The sequence below is a fragment of the Pleurodeles waltl genome, chromosome 1_1 (genome assembly GCF_031143425.1).
Source record: "Pleurodeles waltl isolate 20211129_DDA chromosome 1_1, aPleWal1.hap1.20221129, whole genome shotgun sequence".
In the NCBI taxonomy this organism is placed as follows: Eukaryota; Metazoa; Chordata; class Amphibia; order Caudata; family Salamandridae; genus Pleurodeles; species Pleurodeles waltl.
The window spans coordinates 453,408,432-453,420,912 of NC_090436.1; the positions used below are offsets into that span (position 1 = coordinate 453,408,432).

The 12,481-nt window shown below is 43.6% G+C and overlaps 1 long non-coding RNA gene across 1 annotated transcript; it reads right to left on the bottom strand.

Annotated features, from left to right (window-relative positions):
- Positions 1–9,029: 9,029 nt before the first annotated feature.
- On the bottom strand, positions 9,030–11,247 carry LOC138281545 (uncharacterized). Its single transcript, XR_011200908.1, has 3 exons — positions 11,192–11,247; positions 10,620–10,706; positions 9,030–9,067 (listed from the first exon to the last, which is right to left on the bottom strand). It is a non-coding gene; the product is annotated as an uncharacterized lncRNA (long non-coding RNA).
- Positions 11,248–12,481: the final 1,234 nt, after the last annotated feature.

Consider the following 12,481-nt stretch of genomic DNA (forward strand, 5'->3'; position numbering starts at 1 on the left):
CTTTGGTCAGTTCAGACTGCCCAAAGCGTCATTCTTCTGGAGTTGAGCCTATAGAACCAGTTCTGTCCCCTTATAATCAGTGTTCTACAAATTGACTCATTAAAGCCATCTCCAAAAGTGCCCAATCCACTAGCGCAGCGTACATTATGTAAGAGAGAAGGGAAAAGGCTCAGTAAACAGCGGAATAAAAGGCGGAGTCTCTCTTTAGCAGGAAATGTAAATATCAACAGTTGGCCCATCATGGCTCACAACAGCCCTAGGAGTGCTAAATCTGATTATGCCAATTGGTTCACCTCTGGCTAATCAGGGTGGTCTGCAAACCATCTAGCTAGTCTGTGCAAAACCTACCAGCCAATACCCCAATTAGGGGTGATGGAATCACACCAGGAGAAGCATTGGGCCCCTCCATAAAAAGTAAAATTGAGGACTCGGCAACATCAATTGCCAGATGTTTTGGGGAGGTTACACATGTAAACACCCCAGAAATGTCAACAACCCATATCACAGCTAGTGAAACAATTAGTTGCGACACAGCAAGACTGAGAGTTAACATGTTTTTAGTGATGACACCCCCCCCCAAGACTCAAAGCAGCTTGCCTCTCCAAGCAGATCCAACTTGCAAAGATACCTCCTCTCTTGTTGATTGCTCGGAATCGAGGCAAGAGAGATCTAGATGCAATTCTAGGCTGGTGGGTTGGATTCTTTTAAGGTCACCAACCTATCAACCCGTGCCTCTTCCTGAGTGCTTAACCACAAAGTTACTTTTCAATCCTGAATATCGCTCAAGAGGTGCACATGACATTTAGAATAGGGGGAAATATTTTAAGACTGTTCTAGGCTATTTCGAGGTTCGGTGGCATCGGATCTGATTATATGGTCTCTATTGAATTCCTTCCTTTAAAGAGCTCCCAGACAGGGGAAGCCACTGTGGTGACATTAGTCTCTGTTGCCGTAGCACTGTCAATTCTTGCTAGAGAAGATATTTTCATTCTTGGGGTATTAAGATTAGCCTCTTCAAGAATCCTGGCTACCTGGTATTGCTGTCTGAACCATTAAGTTCAAAGGGCCTCTTCGAGTTGAAGCCATTTTCAATTTTGAAAGGGGCACAGGATAGTTCCATCACATATAGCTGCATAAGAAGGATTGAAGCTGGTAAATCATTAGGGACAAACAGCCTTATTTCATCGGCAGCCAAAATTAATTTAGTTGGAGTCGCATTTCAAACCAAAGTGTGCATCCTTGACATTATGCTCTTGGAACATCAATGGGGTTGCTCAGAAGATTCAATCTGTGGACCTACTGTTGTTTCTAAACTGCCATGAAATATTCTGCAGGAAACCTGGGCAGAGGCAAGCTGGCTGCTGTCAGGGTTTTTGGAATTTTGGAAAGCTGCCTGCAGACAGCATAAAAGAGGTTGTGCTAATGATGGGCTATCCATCTATGTTGCTGTCAAATTAAAAGGTTGTATCAAGCCACTTATCCTGGAGGGGAACTGGGTAAAGGGCATTAAGTTTAGTAATTGGGGACTGCAGCAAACCCTCTTTTTGATAAACGCCTATATAAGTCATGGAGCAAAGGTAAAAATGGGGAAGTTGAACCATCTGATACAGATTTTGGGCAACCCAGCTCTAATTATTTATTGGTACCTCAGCAGTCAAAGCCAAGGGATTGCCCTTGTAGCTCCTTGGATGAACGTGTGGTACTGCATGCAAACAACATGGGATATAAAACACTGAACAGCCATCTGCTGCAAGACCCCCCTGCCCCACCACCACCACCACCACCTGCCCACCCACCCGCACCAGAGTTGGACGAGAAATGATCAGCAAGCATGTTTCTTTTTGGATTACACCATCTTTAATGTGGAAATTTTCTCTTTCATTAAAACATTTTTGATATCCACGCGGGTTGAGAGTGACCATCACCCCTAGAACATGGTTATCAAATCTATCCTTCATCATCATGCTGTTGCTCGAGTTGTTGGTAGAGGAGCATGTATTTAGACCTTAAAGCATATAAAATGGAGGTCCACCATTAGTGGCACAGTAATGACTAAATGTGTCAACTACCTAGATTCTGAGGTGGCTGGCAGTGTGTCTCCAACTAACTTGTGGGCTAATTGTGTCTCCTTCTTATGATTAAGATGTCATCAACCTACAAATAACTCTAATTCAATCACGCAGCCTGCCATTTCAAGGGTGACTCAGAAGTTAAAGAAAACCTGTAACAAAGCTGCTGGGACATCTAGAAATACCCCAGGCTCAAAGGTCTATCAACTATATTTAAGCAAACAGAAGGCTTATAGGAAGGCCATTAATAAGGAAAAACTGAGATGTTCTGACCTCTTTTGGGCAAAGTTTGTAAGTGCCAGTAAGGACTCAAATTTAAAAAAAAATGTTTGTCCCCTATCAATAAATCGGCAAATGGTCAAAGGGAGTTTAGCAGCATTAACTTCTGGGAGGGCGAAAGGGCATCCTTCCTTGCCAGCGACTATTCTGTAAGTGTGCTCTTAGAACATCTACTGGGCAAGGGGGCGCAGAGTCCCATTGTAGTGCTAAATTTTCACATTTACCCTTCGAGCCTCTACATTCTCAACTTGAAGCTATGACTTTTTATTCAGATAGACTCAGTTGTATCATCTCCAAGGCAAAACAAGACAGGGACCGGGACCCCAACGGCCTTCCACAGGTGCTGTTTAGGCAGGACTCTACTTTTTGGGTGGATCGCCTTACAAACGTCTAATTATTGTGCGATGACCTCTAGAGTTCCTGAAGTCATGGCGTGGGGGTATAATTCACCCATTACATAAAGGTGGTTCAAGTTCAGATCAAACCAATTATAGGCTAATAGCACTGCTTGATGAGGCAAAGTATTATGCTAGTCAGCTGTTAGAAGACCTGCGATTCTGGGCTGAGTTGAAGGGGTTAATTCCAATACCTCAAACGGGGTGTACTGCTGAATCTGGTACATCAACCAATTCATTAGCTCTATCTGTTCTGATGGATAAGGGAATGTTATCACACTCTGTGATGCACTGTTTGTGGACTTTAAGGCAGCGTTTGATCGGGTCCCCATGGGTTTCTTGTGGACTAAATTACAAAATTGAATAATACCATCCATGCTCCTGCAGGCTATAATTGAGTTCTATACTAACACTCGGGTCCTTAACCCATTCGTCGCCAAGGACGTAATGGTTACGTCCATGGCTGTGCCCGTGTTGCGCCATGGATGTAACCATTATGTCCTGGGACCGGCCCTCGGGGGAAGTGCTAGCACCCCCCACCCCCCAGGCCAGGGCTGAAAGGGGAATCCCTTCCTCTTCCACCCCCGCCCCCCCATGACGTCAGCGCGCGATCGCGCACTGACATCATGAAAGGGTGAAAGACGCGCTGGAAGCCATTCGCTTCCAGCACGTCTAAGAAGAAGGTGAGCTTTTCACCTCCGTGCGGGGGGGGGATGCCTCTGAAAGAGGCAGAGGGAAAGGAAAGGGTTTTCCTTTCCCTCGATGCCTTTTTGAGCATTCCTGCTGCCCAATCGCGATCGGGCAGCAGGAATGCCCACTAGAAACCAGGGATTTGTGTATGTGTGTGTTTGTTTTTAGTGTGGTGGAGCGACTCCTTGGGCAAGGGTCGCTCCCCTTAGAGGGCCAATGCATTTTTCGTCATTTCTGCCCCCCTTGGTGGCAGAAAGCCACTAGACACCAGGGATTTTATTGTTGTTTTCTTTTTTTGTGTTGGGGGCGGCCCCTTGGGCAAGGGTCGCTCCCCCTGGGGGGCCAATATATTTATTGCCGTTTTTGGCCTTATTTTTAGGCCTATCTGCCCCCAAAGGGGGCAGAAAGCCACTAGACACCAGGGATTTTTTTTTTTTTTTGTGTTGGGCCCATATGTATTATTGGGTAGTTCTGCGGCCTATTTTTTTTTAGGCCTTTAATCCCCATAGCGCCAAGGATACTATATGTGTGTGTGTGTGCTTTGTGTGGGGGTGTGGCCCCTTGGGCAAGGGTCGCTCCCCTTGGGGGGCCAATGTAATGTGGGCGATTTCTGCCCCCCCTTGGGGGCAGATTGGCCTATTTTTGTAGGCCCTTCTGTCCCCCGGGGGGGGGGCAGAAACCATGAAGATGCCAGGGATTTATTTTTCTTTTTGTTTTTTTTTTGTGTTAGGGGGCGGATTGGCCTATCTTTTTTAGGCCCATCTTTCCCCAAGCAGAGAACACTAGACACAAGGGAAAATTTAAAAATGGTTGGTGGCGGGGTGATGTGAACTGGCGAAGTATTTGCTTTTATGATAATAACAGTTTTTCTCCTTTTTGTTCTAGTTCAAAGCTTTTGCTGACTTTGCTGTGGCTTGTTGCAGTTTTGGCAGTACTTGTCCTGCGGGTTGCGTAGTTACATGTTTTAGGTAAGTAAATAAATTTACTCCAAGTGAGTATTGTTGCCATGCATGAATGATATGTTTGTAGGTGGTGTACTGAATGCAGGATTGTGTGTGAAATTGTCCTTAGATTTATGCACAATGATTATTGTGTTGTCTTAGGTCTAATTTGCTTTTTTTCTTCTCTTTTTAGTGGGATATCATTGGTGATTGCTGTGGCTGTGCAGAGTAGTTGCTGGTGAGTCAAGCTTTTTCAGGCAAGTGAGCAGTATAGTTTTTGAGTTTAGAACTCTTAGTGATAAAGCTACACTTTGTTACTTATCTTACACAGTGTGGTTGTTGGTGGTGTATTTGTCCAGTTAATTTTTGTAGGAAGGATCATGGCTAGCCGTAGGATGACCGCTCAGCAGGTTGTTAGTGTGCTTTTTGAGTCATCTTCTGACCATGAAGATGAGACTGACTCTGCATCTGAGGCAGAGGAGGAACTGCAAGATTCTGGAAGTGAATTTTCTGTCAGAGAGGAATCATCTGATGATGAAGCCACTCTCAGTGCTGATGAAGGGCTTGTTTTAGAGGAGGACACTGATGTGCCGATGGTGCAGGAGCCAGCGGCTGAAAGGCTTCCCATTGGAAGACCTGACACGTGGGTTGCACCAAACATGGAGCAGCCACAGTTGCCTGCGTTTACTGGTTTTCCAGGGTGTCAAGTTAACACAGAAAACTTTTTGCCCGTCAACTTTTTTGAGTTGTTTATGGACAATATATTTTTGGAAGAGATTGTTGAGCAGACTAATTTGTATGCAGAGCAGTTTTTGAGGGACAACGCTGCCAGACTTAGGCCACACTCTAGAGCTAGCCGGTGGATTCCCACAAATCTGGAAGAGTTGAAAAAGTTCTTGGGTTTAACTTTTTTGATGGGGCTGATAAGGAAGCCATTGCTGTCTTCATATTGGTCTACTAGTCCCTTGATGGCAACTGCTATATTTCCTGCCATCATGAGTCGTAACCGATATGAGCTGCTTCTTCGGATGTCGCATTTTGTAGATGATGCTTTAGCCTTGCCACGAGATCATCCTGATTCTGACCGTCTTTTTAAGATTAGAGCTGTCCTTGATCATTTGGTAGATCGGTTTTCAGAGATCTATGTTCCAGGAAAAGAAATATCTGTAGATGAGTCTTTGGTCCTGTTCAAGGGTAGTTTGGTTTTTAGGCAGTACATTCCTAGCAAGAGGGCACGGTTGGAATTGAATTGTTTATGCCGTCTGAAAGTAGTACAGGATATGTTTATAATTTACGGGTCTACACTGGTAGGGATTCCAATATTGACCCCCCTGGTTATCCACCCACTTTTGGAGTTAGTGAGAAAATTGTGTGGGAACTTGGTAGACGACTGTTTAACAAAGGTCACCATTTATATGTAGATAACTTCTACACTGGAGTTCAGTTGTTCAAGGAGTTGTTCAGAGTGGACACTGTTGCTTGTGGCACAATCCGCTCTAATCTGAAAGGCCATCCAAGAGAGCTTGTCTGTAAAAAACTTGCGAAGGGACAGTGCAGTGCCTTGCGGAATGATGAGCTGCTAGCTCTGAAATTTGTAGACAAGAGGGATGTCTACATGCTAAGTACAATCCATGATGAGAGTACTTCACCTGTGGCTGTTTGGGGTCAGGTTGGCGAAGTGCGCAAACCTGTGTGCATCGTAGACTATAATAAGCACATGGGTGGTGTTGATAGAGTAGATCAGAGGTTGGAACCTTACACTGCTGCTCGTAAGTCTTATGTTTGGTATAAGAAATTAGCGGTTCACTTGTTCCACTTGGCAACTTTTAATGCTTTTGTTGTGTTCAAGGATAGTTCTCCAGAGTCAAGGATGACATTTGTGAAATTTCAGGAGTCTATCATAGCTAGCCTGTATGTGCTGGAACAGGCAAGAGTTCCTAGAGAAGCAGTGGTGGAGGATGTGGCTAGATTGAAAGATCGTCACTTTGTTGAGCACATTCCTCCCACAGCCAAAAAAAACAAACTTTCCTGCTAAGAGATATAGAGTCTGTGCTTGAAGAGGTATCAGGAAGGAGACTGGGATGTACTGCCCTGATTGTCCTTCAAAGCCTGGGCTGTGTGTGGGTGGCTGTTTCAGGAGCTACCACACACAGAAGAATTATTGGGAAATTCCGTGAGCGTAAACTGCTGTTTTATATTTTTATCTGTTCAGTTTCACGGTTGGCATTAGTCATGTATTCAGTTAGAGCTTTTGTGTTTGTAGTTTTGCACTTATTTATGATTAGTGGTTTCTTTGTTGTTTAAAAAAAAAAAAAAAAAAAAAAAAAGGGATGGTATGTGTGGGGTGGCACTAGGCTGGCGATGTGCGTGGGGTGGCGCTTGGCTGGCGGTGTGCGTGGGGTGGAGCTTGGCTGGCGGTGCCAGCCAAACGCCAATCCATACACATCAGTTGGTGTGATTGCTGTATCAGGCATGTGGGCGTATAAAAATGATGGGCCCTTGAGTGGCGCTGTCTGTCGATGCAAGTGTTGTAATGTGCTGGGCCCGTGGCTGGCGGCGTGAATGGTCTTGTGCACGTCATGTATGAAAGGTGTGTGAATGGACTGTAAAGCGGTTGGTGCCTTGCCGTGGCTTTACAGCTCACGAGCTGTGAGTCATTGGTTCAGTTTTTTGGCCTTTAAGTTATTAACAGTGCATTTCACTCTTGTTAATAAAATTTGATCTGCTGAACCATCACTCACCCTCGTGCCAAATCCAACCAGTATGTGTGGTTAAAAATGACAAAACCTGCTCCGCTGTAATCAGGCGTCGCAGCACACTTGTGACACGCTAGGTTTCTCAGGTGGGACCCCGATGATGAAGCATGCCACCAACTTGATTGGTGGGTGAGGGGTCTTTTTCACATAACCTAAGTGCGTTTCTTTTCACAATTTTTGTGTTTGCCACATCACAGACTTATGTGAACACATCAAAATGATATATTACAAAACTACCTGTGTTTGGGGGGGGGGGGGGAGCGGGCACCTATGTTTTTGGTCCTGGGTGCGGCCTTCATCTAGGGAAACCTACCAAACCCAGACATTTTTTAAAGCTAGACACCCCAAGGAGTTCAGGGAGGTGTGGCTTGTTTGGATCCCCCAACATTTCTTACCCAGACTCCTCTGCAAACCTCAAAATGTGCTTGAAAAAGCATATTTTCCTGACCTTTCTTTGTACGATCACCGCTCCAGCACAAAATTCCTACTCCCGAGCGTTCCCCTCAGTCTCCCAAGTAAAATGACACCTCAATTGTGTGGGTCCCCAAAGCAGAGTCAGCCTAAAGATGTATAAAAGAAGAATATGTGCTTATCAACTCGCTGTGCTATCCCCTCAATCTCTACAAGTTTTTGGCCTTTTTCTGTTGCACACAAGTGAGGTATCATTTTTATCGGGAGACTTGGGGGAACGCTGGGTGGAAGGAAATTTGTGGCTCCTCTCAGATTCCAAAACTTTCTGTCACCGAAATGTGAGGAAAAAGTGTTTTTTTTAGCCACCTTTTGAGGTTTGCAAAGGATTCTGGGTAACAGAACCTGGTGAGAGCCCCACAAGTCACCCCATCTTGGATTCCCCTAGGTGTCTAGTTTTCAAACATGTGCAGGTATGCTAGGTTTCCCCAGGTGCCGGCTGAGCTAGAGGCCAAAATCCACAGCTAGGCACTTTGTAAAAAACAGCTCTGTTTTCTTTCTGAAAATGTGATGTGTCCACGTCGTGTTTTGGGGCATATCCTGTTGCAGGCGCTAGGCCTACCCACACAAGTGAGGTACCATTTTTATCGGGAGACTTGGGGGAACACAGAATAGCAAAACAAATGTTATTGTCCCTTGTCTTTTTCTACATTTTTTCCTTCCAATTGTGAGACAGTGTGTAAAAAAGACATCTATTTGAGAAATGCCCTGTAATTCACATGCTAGGTATGGGGACCCCAGAATTCAGAGATGTGCAAATAACCACTGCTTCTCAACACCTTATCTTGTGGCCTTTTTGGAAATACAAAGGTTTTCTTGATACCTATTTTTCACTTTTTATATTTCAGCAAATGAATTGCTGTATACCCGGTATAGAATGAAAACCCATTGCAAGGTTCAGCTCATTTATTGGCTCTGGGTACCTAGGGTTCTTGATTAACCTACAAGCCCTATATAGCCCCGCAACCAGAAGAGTCCAGCTGACGTAACGGTATATTGCTTTAAAAAATCTGACATCGCAGGAAAAAGTTACAGAGTACAACGTGGAGAAAAATGGCTGTTTTTATCACCTCAATTTCAATATTTTTTTATTTCAGCTGTTGTTTTCTGTAGGAAACCCTTGTAGGATCTACACAAATGACCCCTTTCTGAATTCAGAATTTTGTCTACTTTTCAGAAATGTTTAGCTTTCTGGGATCCAGCATTGGTTTCACAACCATTTCTGTCACTAACTGGAAGGAGGCTGAAAGCACAAAAAATAGTAAAAATGGGGTGTTGGCACCAACTATGTGCTGGCTGGGAACAGGTGTGCTGCTTTGCTGGGGGCTGGGTTAAAAACAGCTGTTTCCACTTCTTCCTCCTCCAGGATCACCAGTTGCAGGTATTCAGCCTGGATGTTCCCCAGACTCTGCCTCCACAGAAAAGCCACTGTCTCTTAACTGATTGTGGGGGTCGTCGAGCAGGAGTAGCTATAAATTGAAAAAAGAAATTGTAAACAATGCTCTGAACAAACACTTCTTCAAAAGGGACATTCAGATTTGAGGCGATTATGATTAGGAGATTCACCTGTCCAATTTTATTTGTTTACCTATAAGTGCCTCAATCAAAAAGCACTGACTAACAGGTAGCAAAGAATTAAGGCAGATTAGGAAGAAAAAAAATAGCAATTTCATTTTTTCTTCTGTTCAAGGCTTTTCTAGTACCTTAACAGGCATGGAGTGGAAAAATACAAATGAATTAACTCTCATTTATGATGAGTAAGGCACTATGGAGCACAAGTTGTGCCAAATATTTGGAGGCATGCTTGCCAGTGCTTCGAGTACTTTGCGACTGTCTGCACCTGGAGCAGCTATATCTGACAATTATCTATCTTTTATTCCAATGACCCTGCTCTTCCTCAAATGTCTTTCACTTATTCATCTGCCTCTTTGGAGTCAGAGCAGAAACTAAAATACATCACATGTGTCATGTAGAAAATGTGGATATATTTATCCTGTCTGCCGCAAGTAGACAGTGGGGGGAAAATGATGCACTGCACTACCTGGAAAGGAATGGGCTTTTTTAGTTTGTATTTGGCATATTCGTCACAGAGTATCGCCCTATGCCAAACTTGAAATCAAATTGGCTACTTACTAGTCCCACTTTACTCACTGGCCTCACCTTCCAACACAAATTCATTTGCTGGGCAGTAAGGAAAAGAAACATGACTTACTCTACTGCAGAGTAAGGAAAAGGGATCACATAGGTAGAGCTTTTGCTATAAAGGAATAGAGGGGCACTACTGATAGTCCACTCATGTGCCTAAGCTTTGGCTTATTCAGCCACTGTATAGCGAAAGTCCAAAGGGAAAAATCTGAACAGGCATAAAATAAATCTGTTATGGGAACACAGTAATTTGGTCGCGGGTAGCAAAGTGCCATGGGCGGGGTGGGGGGTTTGATGAATGATAATGGGATACATACCTGTCTCCTTTAACAAATACAGTGATTAAAGGGACTACAACAAAAATATAAATACCCCACACTTTTAAACATAGCTTTGATAACCATAAATGATAATACACAAAAAGTAAAGAAAGTAGGTGAGAAGCATGCCCCTCTACAGAAAGACTCCCTTCTTTATACATCTAAGAAATCATCATTTCATTCTTTTTACCATATTCACCCACAGCCACCATAATGTAAGCTTTACTTTATCCCATCCAGAATTTCACTCAAATTCACAATCCTTTCTTCATCCATTCAGCACCCACTATCCAACCTGTCTTTCAAATCATCCTTTTACCCATTCATTCACCCAATACTCACCCAGGCATCCTTTCACTCAGGTCACCCATCCTTTCATCACACCATCATTTTTAGTGTACATTACATGTGCTTTTGCTGAGTTGCAGATCGAAGAGGCCATAAGTAACCCAAACCACTGCTGTAGCTGTAATGCGGTGGGTTCACAAATCCAGTCACAATGCCCTTGTAGCTAGTGAGTAATAGTAATTGTCAAAGAGCAAGCAATGTGACTTACCCTCACCCATCCCTGCTGCTGCGTCTCCCCCTGCTCTATTTGCTCCTGCAGCTGTGGTTTTTGAGCCAGCTCCACTGGTCGGTGGAGCTAGAAAAAAAAAAAAAAAGTATACCTTTTCAGATGCAAGGTGCACCTCCCCTTCGTAATTTGTTTTGAAATCAAATAGATGCAACCACAATATATCATTACAGTTTGGTTAGCACTGCAACATCTATCAAAAATATCACTCTGGGCATTTTGTTGGAATGTTAGAAAAGCCATTTAATCAAGCTAACCAAAAGCTTTGCATAATGGAGGGGCTGAGCTATAGCCTGGGGGTGATGATGACTGAAATATTGAAGGGCAATGAAAGGGTGGAATACAAAATGGTCAATGAAGGACATAAAAAAAAGAATGCAGGGAGAGAAGGAATTAAACAACTTGGTTAGGGGAGTTGGAAAAAAAGGGAGACAGTATTAAAAGAAAACAAAAAAACAAAACAAAAAAAAAAAAAAAAACACACACAAGGCAAAATTAAAAGTAGTATAGAAGTAGAGGCAAAAGTTAGGGAAATAATAAATAATAGGACTTACTGGGATGAGCAGAGCCATCAGCATTGGTGCTTATAGTCCTAGTCTCCCAAGCTCCTGCTGGACCCACCTGTGTAGTGCCCCTCTTTTTGCCCTTGGTTGCTGATGTAAGAAATACCGAAAGTATACATACAGATTACATAATGTAAAAATACATTAGTGGTACTATTAAAGTCCACAAAATTATTATATAACAGAAAAATGCAATAACATTGTACTTAAATCAGATCACCTATGGTACTAGTATGATCAACTATCGATGAATAGAATCCCTTTTCCAAATTTCCTTAACAAAAAACACATTTGTAACCAATACATTGCAATGAGTGATCTTTCATTCTTTTCTCATTTCTAAAGCCTCTTTATGGACCAACTCAGTCTCCCTTTTTTGCAATGCATAGGCGCATGCTCACATCACTAAATTTCATGGGACTGTACGAGTGCCATAAAGTCACAGAGAATGCTAACTCACCGATATCATTAATTTACTATGGACGCAGGACAGGAGTCTGCATTACAATGGCTTCTTAAATAATCAGCCAAAGCAAATGCCTACAAGTAAGATGATGTAGTATCGAGCAACAGCATAGCTCTAACCAGATCACATAAATAATATTCTTAACGTAACGTACCTCTGAGCGCAAACCACATGCTATTTGAAAAAAAAAAGTTAGCATTGTAGAAACAATATAATACTTACCAAGCCCCAGAATCTTGACGCCTAGCAGGTTGAGCAGGTTCTGCTCAGAGTCAATTATATCCACCCAGCAGTGTGTCGGCTGCTGGATGGTGCGCTGAACCTGGGTGGTGGCTGCACACTGGTACACCTAAGCCGAATGCAGACGATGCTCCTGCAACGGTAACCACTGCCACACCTGTCATCTGCTGCCAGCATAGAGGGGAGGGTATGCTGCACATAAAAGACCAGCTGCCACCTCCTCCGTAAAAAAGATTGTCAGGGAGTGCACCCCTTGGCAGCGCTACCACCCACAAGCTAGGTGGCTGCAGGCTATCGAGGGGAGGGTGGCTGGCACTGCCACTCCCCTGATCACCCCGCACCATGGCAGAGCAAGGTGGTGCCAGCAAAGAAGAAAGGATTTTATGGGGATAAGGAAGAAATGGGAAAAATATACAAAAATACAAAGTCAACAAAAAAAATAATAATAATAAATACGTAAAAATACAGAAACACAAAAAGGCACTAATAAAATAAATTAAAATGAGAGGAGATTAGGAGGGTGGAGGATTGGTAAGAAATAGGGGGGGGGAAGGGAGAGAAGGGGAAAAAACCAC